Source organism: Amborella trichopoda, chromosome 2, assembly GCF_054954075.1.
Source record: "Amborella trichopoda isolate Santa Cruz 75 chromosome 2, AtrichopodaSantaCruz75HAP2 v2.0, whole genome shotgun sequence".
NCBI lineage: Eukaryota > Viridiplantae > Streptophyta > Magnoliopsida > Amborellales > Amborellaceae > Amborella > Amborella trichopoda.
Window position 1 is genome coordinate 63018436 of NC_142337.1, and position 20377 is coordinate 63038812.

The following is a 20377-nucleotide window of genomic DNA, read 5'->3' on the forward strand; positions in this document are numbered from 1 at the left end:
GAAGCTTGGCATGTAAACTTCTTTTCAATCAATTCACTTGATCATTTATTTCTACTTTTTTGGGTTTACTTTTTACATTCAAAACTAAGGGAATGCATGAGTCAATGGACACATCAAATACTTTTCCTTTATTTCATTGTGTAAACAACATTCTATTGCGTTATAAGGCACAACCTCTGTGACAATCGAAATTGGAGGGTTGACATTGTTACTAGGCTTCACTTATTGGCCGATCTTGAGAACAGGACAGTCAGTAGGCGAAATGTTTGAAAGCCACTACAAGGGGAGGGGGCTGGGTAAAACTCAATTTCAATGGGTGTTAGAGAGTTGACATTGGCTGCTGGTTTTGGGGGTTTGTTCCGTGATCACAATGGCAACAGCATTTGGACGCATCATGGAAGACTTCCGATGTGCACAACCAATGAAGCTGAACCGCGATCACTACTAGAAGGCTCTTGAGACTGCAGCGAGAGCACCAGAGAGTCATAGCAGAGGGAGACTCTATAAATGTCATAAGGTGGTGCCAAGACAAATTTGGAGAAGTACTTTTTTGTTCTGCTGTACATGGTCTCATTGTACATCTCAGTTTTCACATAGTGGAAAAGTTAGCAAATGTTAAAAAAAATAACAATCAAAATAAATAAATGGAGTCCATTTTTCAAGGTAATTATCTACCATACTTTCACTCTGTTTTGAGGGGTTCCCAGTGTCATGATTACGACTTTTTTGGTGAAGAGGCTTATTTGCTTGGAATTATTCAGTTTCCACCAATAATCTTTGAGAATCAATGTACAACATATTTTTGGCATGTTAAAGAGATGATTCCTTATCTTCAAAACTTCACAAATGTACAACATCCAAACATAGGTTAAAATTGACGCAACCTGATGTATTTTACATGATCTCTTGCAGGATACATAACTTTGATTGAGGCAAGGTGCTGCCTATTCCTCATGAGAGAATGGTGAAGGTGGGGATGATTTACGAGCTCTAACCAACCAAATTGGTGATTGATGAATGAGAGGGGATTGTTGGTGCTTATGCATATGAGGGGAGACAGGGTGCGGAAAGGAGGGAGAGGCTTGTCACATTCGATCTCACTAGTATTTGAAAATCAGGCGAGTGGGTTGAACTTGTCATTCACTGGTTTTAAGCTTGAAACTGTTTGAGCCAGCTAGAGGTTCTTATATGTATCTCACCAATTTCGAGCTGGCTCAACGATTTTTATAACAATAGAAATATATGTCAAGCTTGCATTTTGTTTATTTCCTTTTTGTGTGCAAGATGGCGTAAGAAATTGAGATCACATAAAGAAAGAAACTGTATTAAAATGCTGCCATGTATGAGCCCAATCACTACAGTTACGATGGGCCAGAACATCACATCAATGGTTTCAAACTTTGATGGTTGGAGAGTGGATCCCAACAAATGTGTCATTAATTTACCACTGAATTCTATAACACCATCAACGTGAGGGACCTGGCCGGGCCAGCCTTCGGCCCACCCTTATCCCCATGGGGCAAGCCCAATCCCGGCCTGGCCTTAACAGTGCTAGGGTCAAGCTAAGGCGGGCAAAAAAAGAAAAAAAACAAAAAAAAAAAGGGGGGGTGGGGGCTTTGGGCCAATACTAGCCTTAGCCCTGCCCTCTGGCCACAATTTGCAGGCCAGGCCAGCAATGGCCCCAACCCTGCTCTCAGGCTACAGTTTGTGGCCCAGGCCTACTTTGTTAGGGCCAGACCAACTAGGCCGGGCCGCTTCCCATTGCAAGCCCTGGTATATTGTGATGCCATGTGCACAAGGATGAGGATCTCAAAAGGCCCCATTCACCCATTAAGAGATTCATCCGCTATGTACCAGGAGGATCCAATGGATTATTCTCAAGGCTGTAGTCCATAGTATAATTTGTTCTCACGATTTTGTTCCCCTTGACTGGCGAGATTGAAACATATAATAGAGAAAAAAAAAATCCAATTTGTAAAAGAGAATGGTTCCATGCATCAGGGGGAAGCATTTCTATATTTGCCTCCCGCGAGGTATAAAGCATCTATCTTAAATACGGATGCAAATAGGGTCCATCTAAAAACAATTCAAACAAACCGTCCAAATATTTTATTTATAAAATTAATATTTTTAATTTTAAAATTTATTTTTTTATTCATGATTTCCATGTTAGAGATTATATGTTATTAAAAATTGGGTTAAAAAATCCATCTCAAAAATAAATTTTCAAGAAGGAACTCATTTCTACGTGGAAAAGTATAGAAAGGGACCTTTTACTTTTTGGTGTGGTTTTTATAAGGTTGCAACGTTAAACAATCCAATTAAGAAGCACCTCCAAATTTTAACGTAAGATGAAATTTTGGTGTAAAAAATTCTTAAGATTATTTTAAAATATATTTTCATCTCTAATTATAAAATTTTAAGCTCAAAAAATGATTAAAACTAAGTAGATCTATAAACATATTAAATTCTTGAAAATGGACGGTCTAGAAAATGAGTTGCAAGATGCACTATATCAGTGACTCAAAATCTTTTTCTTTTTTCATATTCGTACATCTGGATGCTCAGATGATCAATTAGAGGGTTTTTCAACATTAAAACAACCTTATCCAATGGGGTTTTTTAGGTGCATCTTTAATTCTACATTTTAGCGTCGCATCTTTATATAAATTTTTTCCTTTACTTTTAGTACATGGAGGTTACAACCATTCTTGTTAATCAAATTTCAAATCAAATGGTTATAAGTGTACTTATGACTAAACTCACAACCCGACAAACAAAATTCTTGAACTTTATGATATACCCCAAACCATCCAATTGGAAATCTAATAATTAGGATTAATTGTGACTTCCTTGTACTAAAGATAAATAATCTCATAGTATACAATCCCTATGGTTCTAGATAATTTAAAGAAGGGAAAGGTTTCTATGCTTCCCCTACAGCATAGAAGTTCTATCCTCCCCCTACCATCCACCAGTCCAATTTTGATCAAGAGAGTCACTCACCGTTTGATCTTAGATCCGACATCTCAAAGTATTTTATTTTTATTTATTTTTTATATAAATTATATGCATATGAAATTTGGTACGTGCCATCTTCTTATTGGGGCGCTCCTATAAAAAATATTAAAAATAATTTTTTGATAAAATATAATAATCAAAATACCCCTTGAAGCTTTCAGGGGTATTTTGATCATTTTATTTTATTGAAAATATTTTTTTATATTTTTCGCTAGTGTGAGTTTAATAGATGAATGGACATTCAAAATTTGGTGTCAAAATAATTTATAAAAAAAACTTAAAAATAAAATAGTGTAAAGACGTGACATTGTGATTGAGACAATCTTAGCTCTCCATTCAAAATGGACGGCTAGATAAGAGGGATGATAGAACTTCTATAATGCAGAGGAAGCACATAAAGCTTGCCCTTTAAAGAACTATGAAAAAGGATGGGAGGACCTTCCTATTTTCAGTCACGCTCAAAGCACTAGCTCAATATTATATATGCTCCTTTATTACTGATATATTATTGTGCAGAAAAATAAATGGAGCAAACTAGTACTGGGAATATCTGAAATACTCTTGCCAAGGACTGTCCATTTTCTCGATTAAAACTAGATTCAAGATTTTCAAGTGTTTATATATACACTCGATCCGAACCATTCTTAGAGCTTTACATTTTATGATTAAGGAAAAAAACAAATTTTTAGGCAACCACAAGAGTTTCGGCACTAGAACTACATCTTTTGGAACAAAATAAAAGTTCAGAGTACATAAAATTTCCAAATTTTATCTTAAAAAGATATCAATAAAAGGTCAAGCCAAATCAAACTACAGGTAAGGTGGTTAAATCAAAGCATATTTTTAATAAAAAAGCTTACTTTGTGAATATCCTTTCACTTAGATATCTCAAAATTTCAAACATCATCCTAACTCCTAAGTTGCTCTTTTGCCAAGCAGGGTGAGTATATAATGTGCTCCCGCAAGATACAGTATACATGCTCAAAATAAATTTCTTTAAAAAATAAATAAATAAACAAAAATACCATAAATCAGTACATGTTCCTAGCTAGGATTTTAACTGAGGGAGTCTCCAGCTGGAGCATATGATATTTTGGGTATCCAAAATGTTCATCGACTTTGATCATTCGATTAAGTGGATAGAGATTTGTATTTCTTTTCCGGCGTACTCTATCCTTGTCAATGGCTCCCCTGTAAGTATTTTCGGGTAGAAAAAGATTGAGGCAAGGTGATCCGCTCTCCCCATATCTATTCACACCGGTCACGGAGGCCCTAGGTAGGAAGTCGGCAGAAGGGTTATCTCTTTCAGTTCTTCATTTCCTTTGTCAAACCAATAAGTGTTCCAGTCTCAATGAACACCTCCCACTCACATGTAAGCATCTTGAAACTCAACTATTTCCTTGGTCCAAATCGACTGCCATGAAAGTTACAGGATTTGATGGTCCAGGTCAACAATCCAATATTTTCCCCCAAAAAAAAGAAAATAGATATCAATAATGTATCATCAATAGGAAAGCCAATGCAATAATTCTCAAGCCTGTATGTCACTTCCTTTTACTATTATTAAGCATGTTGCAACTACTGTAGAAATTATTGGGGAAAAGTGACATTTATCATGTTGCCTATTTTGACAACCTTTACACCATTGGACTTGGAGGAAGTGGGGGACCTTTACAACATCTACACCATTGGATTTAGAGGAGGTATCCCCATCTACCATTATAGTTTTTCTTTATCTGTCAATGTACACTTAGGAATAGGGGCCACTCACTGAAATACCCCAAAAAAAAAAAAAAAAAAAACCATTAACTTCCAAACCCGCTTTATCAATACCAACTATTTATTGTCTAGCCATTTCACTCTCATAGTGCGGTTTCCATAAGGTTGCAACCTTAAACAATTCAATTAAGGCGCACCTCCAAATTTTATCATAACATGTAATTTTGTTGTAAATTTTTTTTTAAGATTATCTTAAAAACTATTTTCATATCTAATTAGAAAAATTTAAACATAAAAAATGGTTAAAATAAAGAAAATCTATAACCATATGAAAATCTTGAAAACTGGATGGTCTAGATAACGTGTTGCAAGATGCACTATTTTTGGGACTCAAAAACTTTTTTTTTTAATATTCATACATGTCGATGTCGAGAAGATCAATTAGAAAGTTTTTCAACATTAAAACAGCCTTTCCGATAGATTTTTTAGGTGCACCTATGATTCCACATTTTAAGGTTGCAACCTTATATAAACTTTTCCATATATATATATATATATATATATATATATATATATATATATATATATATATATATATATATATATATATATATATATATATATATATATAACTATGCACTCTAAGTTTCTACAAAGTGGAAAGACAAACCTTAAACTCAAAGCCCATTTGGGTCATAATGATTCGCTCATCTTATTAGGAAAATATTTTGTGTCGGTTGACTAATTCGCCTTCCCAAATTTTTGAGAGATTTAGGACTTGATTATAAAAATATTTCTGCCTCAGGTACACAAATAAATGGATCTCCATAACTTTGCAAATCTAATAATTTTTGAAGGAAGTGAATAGTCAAAATAGAAGTGGAAAAGCTTTAGTGCTCAGAATTCAAAATATGTCATGATCTTGGTGATCTAGATGTTACAGCCACAAATTATGGATACAAATCTTTTCGTAGTTTTCCATAACTTCTATGACTAATGGCATATATCAAGTATATTTGAAATTTAATAAAAGAACCGTAGGATTTTACTTGTTATTCGATGACATCAAATCAAAAGATAAAGACAAAAAGTTTATATAAGGTCTCAACCTTATACTATACGAGTAAGGTGCACCTAAAAAACCACTAGAGAAGGTTGTTCATGTGCTTGAAAACCCTCAAATCGATCATATCGATTCAAGAGTCATAGACATAAGAAAAAAGAGATTTATAGTCTTAAAAATAGTTCATCGTCTAACACATTACTTGGACCGTTCATTTTTTAGATTTTCAAGTGTTTGTAGATTTACTTGATCGGCACCATTTATGGAACTTTAAATTTCATAATCAGGGGCAACAATAGACTTTCATATCATCGCAAAGCTTTGCAGTAACAAAACTGTATTTTTAGTATAATTTTGAGGTGCACCTTATTTCAATAGTATGAGGTTGACACCCTATACAAACTTAAACCATGCATTTATTCCTCCTTTTCCTTTGAAGAAATCAAAACGATGGGGCTTACATTTGGCTCAACGACGAACATCACGTGCCGCTTGCTTTTCCAAATAAATTATTTGCCTTTTGGAGTACGTATTTGATAATCTCAACCATGACAATGATCTAAATTTGAAAAACTAAATAAATATAAATGTTATTTTTTTAATTAAATTCTTCTCTGTCTATTTTAACATGACAATGATCTAAATTTGAAAAATTAAATAAATATAAATATTATTTTTTAATTCATTTCTTCTCTGTCTATTTTAACTTTAAGTAGATATAACATTTTCTCACATCTATCTTAGATTCACATGAGCAAACATCAAATCAATATGTCCAAAGTCAAAAATTGACAATCGCCCCCACTGTTTAACCTCTATATCTTTCAAATGAGAGTTTTAACTTGTCCAAAAAAAAAAAAAATCTTTCAAAGGATAAAAAACAGACCCGAGTCCCACCTTGTAAGGAGTAGGTTCGGCTGTATCAGCCGGGTTGGCCTCGGCGTATGGGCTTGAAAAATTGGGGCTTGGGCCATAAAATCTTGCATGAGGATTGTGTGTCGAGGTAGAGCCATTTTTTCCCCTATTTTTTTATTTCCTTAGGGACTTTTTTTCTTATCAATATTTTTTTTTTCTTCCTTAGGTCTATTAGGTCAGGCGTCGCCCAAACGAGGTTAGGGCCAGGCTTGGCCCAAGCCTAGGCCAGTCAGGCTTGCGCCAGCTCCATATGGACCAAAGATAACTGGTGCTGGGCTAGCCCCAATCCAAGCCCATGGCTTAGCTTTGGTATGGAGAGAGCAAAATATTTCCAGTACACCATCTAATACTAATCGCCTAGTCCTAATTCTTAATTAGTCAGCCTCCTTTAATTAAGTGTAGTAAAATAATAGAAGAAAAATTGCTAGACATGCCCTATATCATTTACACTGTAGAATTATATTCGATGATGCATATCATTCTCTTTGTATCAGTGTTTCAAAGTTCAAAAAAAGTCTGCACTGTCCAAAAAATGGTTTGACAGGGTTCCAGCCTTATCAAAATAAGTAGACCCTTACTTCACAACTCATCAAAAATTACAATTTAGGCATTATAAAACTTTTACATCGATCATCTTGGCTTGAACCTTATGGTTGTCAAAACAAAAAAGAATTTTAAACTCTAAAAATAGTGTATAGTATAAAAAATTATCTTGATCGTCCATTTCGCCTAAAAAATAAGTGTCTATAGATCCACAAGATCTGTGCCATTTTTTAGTTTTGAATGTCATTGTCGATGTTGGAAATTGCTTTTAGAGCCATCATGAAGAATTCCATTGTTGAAAGTGCTTTGTGGATGAAGATCTGAGTTGAGGCTTTATTTTGTTTTCATAAATTCTTCGCCTCGCATAAACCTCATATAATATAAATAGATGTGTAAAGAGGGAGCTCTAAGTCAATTTGACTAATCAAAACCAATTCCATAAAATTCTTAGCCAAAAATGGAAATTTATGTTTTCAGATGAGATTATAATTTAGGGAAATGGTTTAATAACCAAAATAAGTAAACCATCGTCTCATTAACCTAGCGAAACTTGTAATTCAAGTATTGAAAAACCTCTATATCGATCATCTCAACTTGAATATTATAGTTGTGAAAAAAATTAAGATTTCAAATTCTAAAAATAGTGTATATTCCAACAAATCTTCCAGACCATCCATTTTGCCCTAAAAGTAAGTGTTCAAAGATTGACAAGATCTGTAGTATTTTTTTAGTTTAATTTTTTTTTTTTTTTGTTGGAATTGATTTAGAGTCATCATAAAGATTTATGATCCCGATAGTGCTTTCTGGAATGAGGATTTAAGGTGAGGCTTTATTTTGTTTTTATAAATCTTAGGCCTTATAGAAACTTCATCCTATAATTTAAAGGTGCGACTCTAAATTTATCTAGAGAAATAGTTCACATGTCGGAAACTTTATGAAATCTTGAAAATATATGGTCTATAAATTTTTTTACAAAATATATTATTTTTTGAGGAATGAAAGTTCTTTTTTTTCCATATCATACATATTGAGGCCGAGAAGATTAATTGGAGGGTCTTCTGACCTAAAACTCTCTTTTAAAAAAGAATCGAGGTCCACTTTACTTCAAGGACCTGGTTTCTATTCGGCCAAACTTGCATATGTAGAAATATATAAGTTTCTTAATAAATCTATTTTTGAAATGGTTTTTAAGACTTAATTTTTAAAGATATGTAATCTCTAACATGGAGATTATGAATATGAAAAAAAAAAAAAAAAAAAAATTAAAAACTAAAAACAATAATTATAGTAAAAAAACATTTGGACCGTTAGGTTCCATTGTTTTTAAATAGAACACTTACTTGTATCGATCATTAAAATAGATGATGTACAATTCCTGTACCGTATACGTAGAAATAAGGTCCAGCCCGCATCAAACAATTATCCTTACTTCAATTATTATAAAATTGAAAACATGACATTTTACATGACCCTTTTCCTTATGTTATTCACAATAAACGTGTTAAATAGGCCGGCCTCTAGTTAGGGTAATTTCGTCATCTTGATAATAATAGGACAATGGAGGTATTTCAACATGAAAAATAAAGAAATTTCTATGGAGATGTCAGGCGTATCCCGAAATTCGGATGCGTCCCATCCAAGGAGATCCTGTGGGGCCCACAGGTGGGGATCGCAGAAACCTCGCTAAACTTTAAGAAGCGGGAAGCCCGAGAGCCAACGTGGCAAAATTTCGTGGAGAGAGATCTTGAAAACGACCCACCATAAACTCGAAACTGCAAACACCCCCACCATTTCCGCAAATGCCAAATGCCAAATGCCATATCTATCTAATTCTATTTTATATTTATTATTTTTATCGTGTGTAAGACGCCCTTCTATATTTACTTGGAGATGCAATTTTGATATTTTAAATATAATAACACCTTTAAATTTTATTTTAATTTGTTGTTATGATATTTAATCCATTTTTATTTGAAGTTATAATATTTAATATTTAAAAAATGATACGGATCAAACAAACCTACGTACACTTGAAAATAGATGGTTTAGTTAACTTGTTAGAAAGTGCACAATTTTTAAAACTTTGAATTTTTTTTTTTCTTTTTTTATATTCACATATGATCAATTGGAGGACTCTATAATATTGAAAGACTCACTTTTAGATTTTTTGAGGTGTACCTCACTTCAATAGTATAATATTACAGCCCTATAAAAATTATCTCTCTATTTTTTTTCTTTTATCTTCAAATAATTAGGATAAGATTTGGCTCATGATAATGTTGATCAATGGAAGATGTTATTATAAGATGTCAACTTTATACTATACAAATAAGGCGCATCAAAAAACTTACTCAAAAAGATTGTTTCATTGTTGGAAAACCCACTAATTGATCATCTATACTTTTGATATGCTTGGATATGAAAAAAAATAAAATAAAATAATTAAGTTATAAAAATAGTGTCTTATAGCATATTTTATGGACCGCCTATTTTCAAGATTTTCAAACATTTGTACGTATGTTCGATCCTCACCATTATCGAGCTTTAAAAAAAATTCATAGTTAAGGGTAAAACAAATTTTCAAGTCATCACAATATTTTTCATTACCAAATCTGCATCTTTTGGCACAGTTTAGATGTGTATCTCACCAATGTTTGACAACTCGGTTTGAGTTTCAAGTATTGGTGGCAAGTCCGAGTTTCCTTGAGTTGGGTGTTCCACTCGGGGTAATTAAAAGAAATTAAACAAAAATAAAAATTTCAAAAAAACTAAAATTGTATCTTGCAGGACTAGACCGCATTTCTACAATAAGCAATCCCAAGGTATAAAGCATATCTTAAAGATAGATGTAAATAACTGGTCCACCAAAAAATAATTGAAACTAACGATCCACATGTTTTCTTCATAAAATTATTTTTATTAATTTTTTTTTATATTCATGATCTCCATATTAGGTGTCCTTAAAAATTGGGTCAAAAAATCCATCATAAAAATAAAATTTTAAGAGTGGACTCATTTCTACATGGAAATCGTGTCCATGATTTACGAGACCGCATCGAAAAGAGTAGAAGGGAGATGCATTTAAACCAGCGTTTTAAAAAACGCCGACTCGAACCGGACGAGTCCGGTTCGACTCGAAATTCGCGAAAAGGGACCGGATCGGTTGAAAAATCGGAAATCGTCCGGTTCTAGAGAGAACCGGACGATTCCGCACAGTGACTCGCCGATTCACTGTACGGAATCGGCGAGTCCGTATGGTTTTTTTTTTTTTTTTTTTTTTTTTTTTTTTTTTTTGTAATCCATGATAGATTTTTTTGTAATACTTGATCGATTTTTTTGTAATCCATGATTGAATTGTTTTTGTTTTTTTGTAATCCATGATCGAATTTTTTGGTTTTTTGTAACCCATAATAGAATTTTTTGTAATCCATGATCGAAATGTTTGTTTTCTTTTCTTGTAATCCATGATCGCTTTTTATGTTTTTTTTCTTTTTTTGTAAGCCATGATAGAATTTTTTGTAATCCATGATCGAACGTTTTGTAATACATGATCGAAATGTTTGTTTTTTTTTTGTAATCCATGATCGAACGTTTTGTAATACATGATCGAAATGTTTGTTTTTTTTTTGTAATCCATGATCGAAATGTTTGTTTTTTTTTTGTAATCCATGATTAAATTTTTTGTTTTTTGCTTTTTTTGTAACCCATGATAGAGTTTTTTGTAATCCATGATTGAATTTTTTGTAATCCATGATCGAACTGTTTTTTTCTTTTTTTGTAATCCACGATTGAATTTTTTGTTTTTTTTGTTTGTTTTTTTTTGTAATCCATGATCGAATTTTATGTAATCCATGATCGAATTTTATGTAATCCATGATTGAATTTTTTGAAAATTTGTGATTTTTTTTTTTTAATCCATGATCGAATTTTTTTTTGTAATCCATGATAGAATTTTTTGAAAATTTGTGATTTTTTTTTTAATCCATGATCGATTTTTTTGAAAATTTGTTTTTTTTTTTTTTTAATCCATATTATTCAAAGAGAAAATGAGATAGATGATGATTCCGAGGCCACCCTATCCCAGCCATATTATTCACATATCGAGTCCCAACAGCAACAGTGTAGGAATGAGCACGAAATACTGTAAATTAAATGCTGAATGGCGGTTCATGCAGGGAAATAACATATCAATATTCGCATATTTATTCAAAAACATGAAAATTCTTAATGGAGTACCCTCATTTTTTATTGAATTCCTAAAAAACAATATTTATAATGAATTTTAATAATTTTTTCGAATTTTTTTTAAGCTTTATTCTGACCGATTCACCCGATTCTCGATCGGGATAGCCGATTCGCCGATCCGGATCGATTTTTTGGAAACCCGATCCGGATCACCGATCCGTTTTTTAAACCATTGATTTAAACCTTTCACGTGTGCGGATCGCAGGAAAGTCCAACTTGTGAGCTTGCAAACGTAACGGTTCATCTTTCCCTCTCTTCTTTTTATCTCGCTCTCTCTTCGTATGTTCCCACGGGGTTGATAGAGACATTCTGTGTGGGTCTCGTGCAAGTGTGAGAAAAAGAGTTGCATAAACTGTATTTCAGTTTGTATTATATTTGTTTGATGATTTAATTCATTAATAAATAATATATATACTAAAAGAGTAATGATCCTTTGAGATCTTTCTACATCATGTGTTTAGGATTTCAAATTATCACTATTAAATTTGACATAAATCTCCAAAAAAATTATCACAAGACTTGATTTTTTAAAAAATATGTTCCAAATTTAATGGTGATCTTTTGAGTCCTACAAACATAAAGGTCTCACAAACTTATTTCTCATATTAAAATAATGTAGACAAAGAACAACACATATTAGACAGGACGGGGCTAATTTCCTTTTCGGAAAGAGAATTGGCCAACTAATTTATTATGCAGTGTGTATAGAGCCGAGGCTTTAAACAAGCAAAGTAAAACACACTTTCAAAAAGTATTGAGAAATGTGGTTTCAATATTGAAAATATTTGTGCTAGCCTTAAAATATATTTTTATTTTTAATTATAAAATTTAAATCTTAAAAAATAGTGTAGATCGAGCATATCTATGAAAATCTTGAAAATTGACGGTCAAAAAATGCGTTACAACTTTCAAGATGCACTATTTCCAAAATGTTGAAATCCATTTTTTTCTCATGTCCATGCATTTTGATGTATTTGATGTCGATATGATCAATTTTAGGATATTTGAGCATCAAAACAACGTCTTCTAGTGAAATTTTTGAGGTAGACTCTCTAATTTGATTGTTTAGAGCCTCGGTTCGTTATAACTATTTCCATTTATTAAAGCTCATGCGAATTGGTGATGCTTGATATAGAGCTATAAAGGGTCGAGTTAGGGCCGCGCCACTACGGTGGGTCTAGGCTTGGGGCCCAACATAGCTTGCCCTATCCAACTCCTCCTTTTTCTTTTTTTTCTTTTATATATATATATATATATATATATATATATATATATATATATATATATATATATATATATATATATTTCAAGTGTATTTGTCTCCTCCCTCCTCGGGCAAGGCTGGTTTCGGGACAGCCGGCCTAGGGATAAGGGTTACGCCTGTTGCCCACCCTAGATGAACCAAGCCATGAATTGAAAAGAGAGAGAGAGGTATTAGAAAGAGAGAGAATGAATAATATAAAACTAAAAATAAATAAAATTACACTAATATTCCTTATTTTTTGGGAATTAAAAATCTATCCCCAATGTGTTGTAAATTACACTTTATTTTTTATTTTACTTTCCCATAATATGAACCGAAAATATTAAGAAAAGGTTTGGGAATTGAAACTCCAAACCATATTGTTACACCCAAATTCAGCATATGCGAGAAAGATTGGGCTTCCTCTGCCTGTTGTATTCAATCTGAATCAATTAATAATGGACCCGGTTTCTATGAGTCCATGTAGAAATGAGGCGCTTCTTAAAAATATATGTTTGAGATGGATTTTTGGACATTTAACATGAAGATCATGAATATGAAAAATAAATAATTTTTAAAATTCGAAATAATAATTTTATTATTTTAGATGGACCACCTATTTGGTGGTCATCAGCCTGCATGTTACAGATGGTTTGCCTCACAACTTACTTTTTGTAATTCGTTGACCGGGCTCATGGGATTACAAATATGTGTTAGGAAAAAGTTTACAAAAGGTTGCAACTTTAAAATGTAGGATTAAAAATACATCTAAAAAATCCATCGAAAAATGGTGTTTTAATGTTGAAAAGTCCTCTAATTGATCATCTTGATACCGATATGTATGAAAAAAAAAAAAAAAAACGAAAAAAAAAAAGAGTTCTATAAATAATGCATATTGCAACACATTATCTAGACCGCACATTTTCAATATTTTCATATGCCTATAAATCTACTTGATTTTAACTATTTTTTTAGTTTAAAATTTTATAATTAAATATAAAAATAAGTTTTTAGATAATCTTAAAAAAAAATTAAATCAAAATTACAAACTACGATAAAAATTTGGAGGTGCGCTTTAATTAGATTGTTCAATGTTGCAGCGTTGTAGAAAGCACACCCTATGTGATATTCAACAGCAATATAAAAAGAGGACCATTAACAAGGGCAATTCGGTCACCTTGCTTTTAAGAGGACAATGTTCAGTAAAATGATTTTAACTTTTTTTAAGAGAAATAAATTGCTAATTGGATCCCATCGGTAGGGCCATAGGTGGGGATCACAGAATCCTGGGAAAACTTTCCCAGTTTGAAAGCGATCAAGCGTCTGACCTTAAAAACCGCAAACACGATTTTAAAAAAGGAAAAGTGTTCGGTGAGTCGGTCGACCCGCTCTATTATTGTGCGTCTCTCTATAGGGATGCAACCTTATATTGTAGAGCTACGGAGGAAAAGATAATTTTAATGTTGAAAATCTTTTGATTGATTATCTCGACATGTATGACCATGAAAAATAAAAAAATTATAAGTTTTATAAATAGTGTATTTTACAATATATTATCTACACCGTCCATTTTCAATATTTTCATATGTTTATAGATCTACTTGATTTTAACCATTTTTAAAATTTAAAATTTTACAATTAGATATAAAAATAGATTTTGAGATAATCCTAAGAACATTTTATATCAAAATTATATACCATGATAAAATTTGAAGGTGCACCTTACCTCTACAGCTATGGATGCATCCGTATGCTAACAACACCCCTCTATAAAATATTTCTCAAAGATGTATTTTCAATCCAAAATTTTTGGGTTTCGTAATCTCAACCATGACATGATTTAACTTTAGAAAATATTTTTAAAAAATGTAAATATTATTTTTTGAATTCTTTTCTTCATCTTTTATTTTAACTTTTAGTAGATGTAACATTTTTTTATATCCATCTTAGACATAGATGTTAGATAGACAAGGTACTGCATGGTAATCGGCTACCAAAACCGTGTCCTTTTAAAAATTGCAAGAACTATCCATTTCATCTTTTATTTATTTCTCCATCTCAAAATTAGTTTTTCTCACAATAATTACAAATATTTATGACACATTAAAAAAAGTACATATGGGGATTTGGACTTTGGATCAATGTAATTAAATTCGCTTCGCTTTGGCCGAAGCCTTAAGATTTTAGGTCTAAATCGAAGTGAAGCAAAGCTTGATGCTGGTGCTTCAGTCAGATTTGGGCCGTTTGGTTAGATTTGGGTCTGCTTTGGGCCTTTTCGACTGAAGCAAAAAAATATCTATAGCAAACGTAATTTTCTATTTTTTGAAATTTTATTTTTATATAATACATAAATATCTAATTTATTTATAATAAATTTAAAAAATTCCGAAGTCTTCCCACAAATCAGACGAAGCACCAAATTACTTCATTTTTCTCACCAAATCGAAGAAGCCTCCGAAGCGAATCTGACAACATTGCTTTGGATAACAAAAACATATTGGCAATTTAAAGAAAGACAAATTATTATTTGACCCTAATGTTTGAAAAAACTTAACTATGGGGTAGATCATCTACTTATCGCCATGTGTTGGATCACCAGATCGTCAATCTAAGTCTGAATCGGCAATTGGGAAAATTTTAATAAAAAATGAAAGAAATATGTGTAGGTTATGATCTATTAAGATATCTAAAAAAATTAAAATGGAAAAATATAAAAGGTAGTCTTCGGGGGGATCAACTCCATACCATATCTTTCTCATAACAAGTTTAGTCTTGGCCGATTTCACAATCCGGATCGTGACTTTTTAAACACTAACAAAAAAGAGACAAAACATATATGTATACCCTATTTTGAGGTTCTATCTCGCAAAGAGAGATTTGGTGGAGAAACATAAAGACAGTATTGGGTGAGTGTGGTCATTAAAGGCCTTATGAGTGCTTGTAATAAACATTTTAACATGGTAAAACATAAACTCAATGGAAGTGTGGTCTTGTGTGAACCATACTAAGAAAACGATGTTTGTTGATACCAGGCTAAACTTGACGAATTAAGCCAGTCAGTTGGAAAAAACCTATGTTACATGGGTCTAAAAAACTATCCGATAAGGGTTCTACTAGGTCATCCTTAATGAGGTCAGAATATGCTTAGATGAGTGAATCGAGGGATTGTGTGGCCCTTGTGTGTGATGGTGGCCTTCAGAGACGAAAGCCAAAGCCTCATCCGTGAGTTATCACATGGCATGCATATCTGATAGTTGTTTCGAAAAAACAAACCACCTTTCAAGGTGAAGCTTATACATGTGCGAGAGATACCTCTATGCGCCAAAGGAGTTGCGGTCGCATCAGATCTAGGTGACCTTGGTATGTATTTAGGGGAGAACCTAAAATTTACAAACTGAGATTACGATCAATTGGCTCATCGGGTAGACTTTGGTGATGCACTAATGAGCTCCTGCATGGGCTGTGGGTCATGAAAAGCATTGGGTCGGTTTGATAAAGCAAGTGTGGACTGTAGTCCACATTTGAAGGTAGAGTGTCCCAACGTTTATTTATTTAATTCCTAGGCCATATAGATCATTTTATCATTTAATGAATTTAATTATATTTGTTTTAATGATATATGTTTTTTAGAATTATTATTTGATTTTTTTTAGATATTTGGATATTTATTTATCAAATTTGAATTTATAAAAACATAGATATTGATTTAATTTTTAGTATTGGATTTTATGAATTTTTAAAAATCGTATAATTTTTAATTAATTTATTTTTGTATGGGAGACCCAATATGCATATAGACCCACTATTGCAATGTGGGTGGATGACGCCCATGAATGCCACCTAGGTGGCATGCCCCACTCTAAGGAGCTTTCCAATTTTGTTTGATCAAGCTTTGGCTTGAAGAAAAATGTTTGTGATATTTTGGAAAGTCTTTGCTTTGAAGAAGCTTTGAATGGATTTTTAGAGAGCATGAGAAGGCTTGTGCATAAATAAATTATTTTATTTAATTTCTATTGCTGAGAAAATGGTTTAGGAATGAGGGATAAAGATTCTACCACATTGTATAATATTGATGACCCATCTATGGAATGGATGGCTCAAATCTCTCGCTCTACAAGTCACCCAAGATCAATGGTTTATATTCAATATCACAAGAAGAGACAAGTTAAGGAATACCTTAAAAAACCCTAATTTTGTTCAAGCACTATAAAAAATGTATTGATCCCTACTCAAATTTCTACACACTTAAATCTCCCCTCTTTCTCTAAATGTCTCTCTTTAGTTGGTAAGTTATAGGGGCATGCCCCAACCTGGGAGTTCTCTCTCTCACACACATCCCACAAAGGGCACGACACTTATAATATCTCTCTATTTCTTAAGAAAGTTTATCTCTCTCCTTTAAGAGACCCCAAGGGGCATGCCACACCCTCTTATATTTGATATCTCTCTTATAGTGGTTCTCTCAACTCTTTCATGATATTTCATCTTTCTTTGGGGTTTTGGACTACAGGGTTGTGGCAGAAAAGAAGCTTATCTCTCAAACTAGGTTGCTAAAGGGATTGACCCAAGGGTTTGAGAAATGTTATGAATGAGTTCATTGTTCCTTTAGAAGCATTGACCTAAACTTGTTTATCCTGTTGAGATTGAAGGTTGATTGTTGATCCCGCGCCATTAGATGATAGTGATTCGGTGTGGGATGTAATAAGCCCGATTGATGTAATCTCCTATAGTCTCTTTTTGTTTTTTGTCATATTTAATTATATTGTATTTATATTCCCAAGTATAAGAATTGTAGTTATTTTCTTTATTTAAAGAAAATTGGTTTAGTGACATCAAGGTTTTTAATATTATAAGTATTAGTTTTATTTTATTTGAAGCAAGATTTATTGTAGTAAAACTACTTGTATGTGATATTTGTCAAAAGAAAAGAACAATAGGTGAAAAGAAAAAAAATAAAAAAATATATCCCCGGGCAAGATCATATTAGTCTTTATTTGAAAAACTAGTTATAGAGAGAGGGGTTTACAAAATAATATATATAGTCGTTTTATTCTGTTTTTGTTTGGGCTAAAAATGAGTCGTCAAAACAGCAAAGTTGGTTAAGAGGGTTAGAAGATATATTATATGATGATCTTTATGCTACTATAAACATTTTTAAACCCTGTGTTGGTTGAGAAATGAAATCTCAAAGTAGAGCGCATGAAAATATTTTTCCTAAAAAAATAATGAATATTTGAATCACGATATTGCAATAAAGAATAAAAAAAGATGAAAAGAGAGATGGAAGTTCCTTGTGCTTTCAGACTTACACGTGAAATTAAAGGGCGATGTGAACTGAAAGTTAAAAAGTTAAGTTCAGAGTGGAAACGTGTAGGAACTATCCCAAAGTTGAGATTAGTTTGTTTGGTGTATGATAGAGACCGAAAAGAAGAGGGGGAAGAACGTTGTTGACTTTGTAACTTACTCATTGCATTGACTTTTCGACGTCGTTGTTTTAGAAATTCAGATTGCGGTGGATCATTTATTCATTGATTATTGAATTGATGCAAATTGGTGATTTCAAATATGTAAATAAATAAAAATAAAAATAACAATAAAAATAAAAATAGAGATTTATAGATATTTAAGAGGATCTATTAAAATGTTAGACAAGTTTAGAAAAATAAAAAATAGCATTTGAGGGGAGAACCGGGCCGAACCCATACTCATACAATCTTGTTTGGTCTCGATTGATATCCATTTAGATTCATGATCTAAATGAGAAATCAATTTAAAGGAGTTATTTAATTTGAATAAGTAACTAGTGAACTTTTTAAAAATTAGAGAAATTATCAAAAATATATTTTAATTTTCATCTAATTAAAAAAAAACCTCAACTTAGAAACTTCATCTACATCATTTTTTTTTCAATTTTAACAATTTTTTTTTGCTAAAATAACCTTCACTATAGTTATGTTACGATAATACTACTGAAAAAAAAGAGGTATGGACGGCACTTACGAAAATTGAGATTTTTTTTTATCAATTAGGAAAAAAGTAAAATATAATTTTTTATAGTTTCTTTAAAAAATAATAAAAATGCATTAATGCTACACCCAAAAAAGAAACTCAACACGCTTGAAAAACTTTTATTCGTTCAACTCTCTCTCCTCCAATAAAAGAATGTTGCCCACGAGCTTCAATGGAACGAAGTTCTCAATTCTGTGGAAGCGTTTTAGGGAGAGAAAAAGTGTAGAGAGAGAGGGCCAGCATTTTAGAGAGAGAAAAAGGTTGAGAGAGAGAGGGGGCCAGCATTTTAGAGAGAGAAAAACTGTCGAGAGAGACGGCAACGTGTCAGTTACGACAGCACCTTGCCATTTTAAGGACGCATTAGCGGGTGGTCAACAAAACTTACGGCTCTTTTTGAGTTGGAGCCCGTGCAAGTTTTATTTTAAAAAAAAAGTAACATACAAATTTATTGAAAATATTGATTATTTTTAAGAAAGTTATAGTTGGTCGGTGGTGTTTTAAGTTTTATTTTTATTTTTATTAATCGGAATAATTTAAAATTTGGGGAGTATATACATTTTAGTGATGCGCATATAATAAAACTACGAAAAAAATAATTCGTAAAATATAAATTGACTAAGATACCCCTATAAATTTGTAGAGATATTTTGGTTAATTTATAGTTTTCAAATTATTTTTTTCATATTTTAATTAGGTGCGCCTCACTAAGATATACACACTCTCTAAATTTCAAGTAATTTGGGTATGTAAAAAAAGAAAAAAAAAATTAAAACACCACCAAATAATTGTGACCGTGCGATGAAGTTTGGATAATGATGATGGTAGGGGATATATATATATATATATATATATATATAGAAAAGTTTATATAGAACCGAGGCTCTAAACAATCAAATTTGAGCCTACCTCAAAATTTCATTAGAAGAAGTTGTTTTGATATCCAAATATCTTCAAATTGAGCATCTCGACATCAAAATCCATGGACATAAGAAATAAATAGATTGCAACTTTTGGAAATAGTGTATTTTGTACACATTTTTTGACAGTCAACTTTCATGATTTTCAAGTTTTCATAGATATGTCGATTTACTCTAATTTTGAAGCTTTAAACTTTATAATTAATTATGAAAATATATTTTAAGGCTATTACAAAGATTTTTGATATTAAAACCATATTTCTCGATACTATTTGAAAGTAGGCTCTAATTTGATTGTTTAGAGTCTGAACTCTATACAAACAACACCATATATATATATATAAGTTATATACCATTGTTTTGTAATATAATATTTTTTAATAAATGTATTTTTTGTCATTAAGAAGTGTGATACATCGTCTATATGGTGTGTAACATCACCCACATGCACTAGCATAACCATGAAGTTAAGATGACCAATGAGAGAGCTTTCTAACAGCCAAACAACCTTTTTTGTAATAGGTTATTGAGGTATACCTTACTTTTTTATAATATAAGGTCGATATTTTATATAAAATTTTTCTTTATATGTATTACAATTTATCTCTCTATGTGGATATTTTTATGATTTCTTACTCATTATAGTGAATGGAACTTTGTAGCCAAATGCTTTAAAATACTTGAGGAATGTTATAGAAAGTG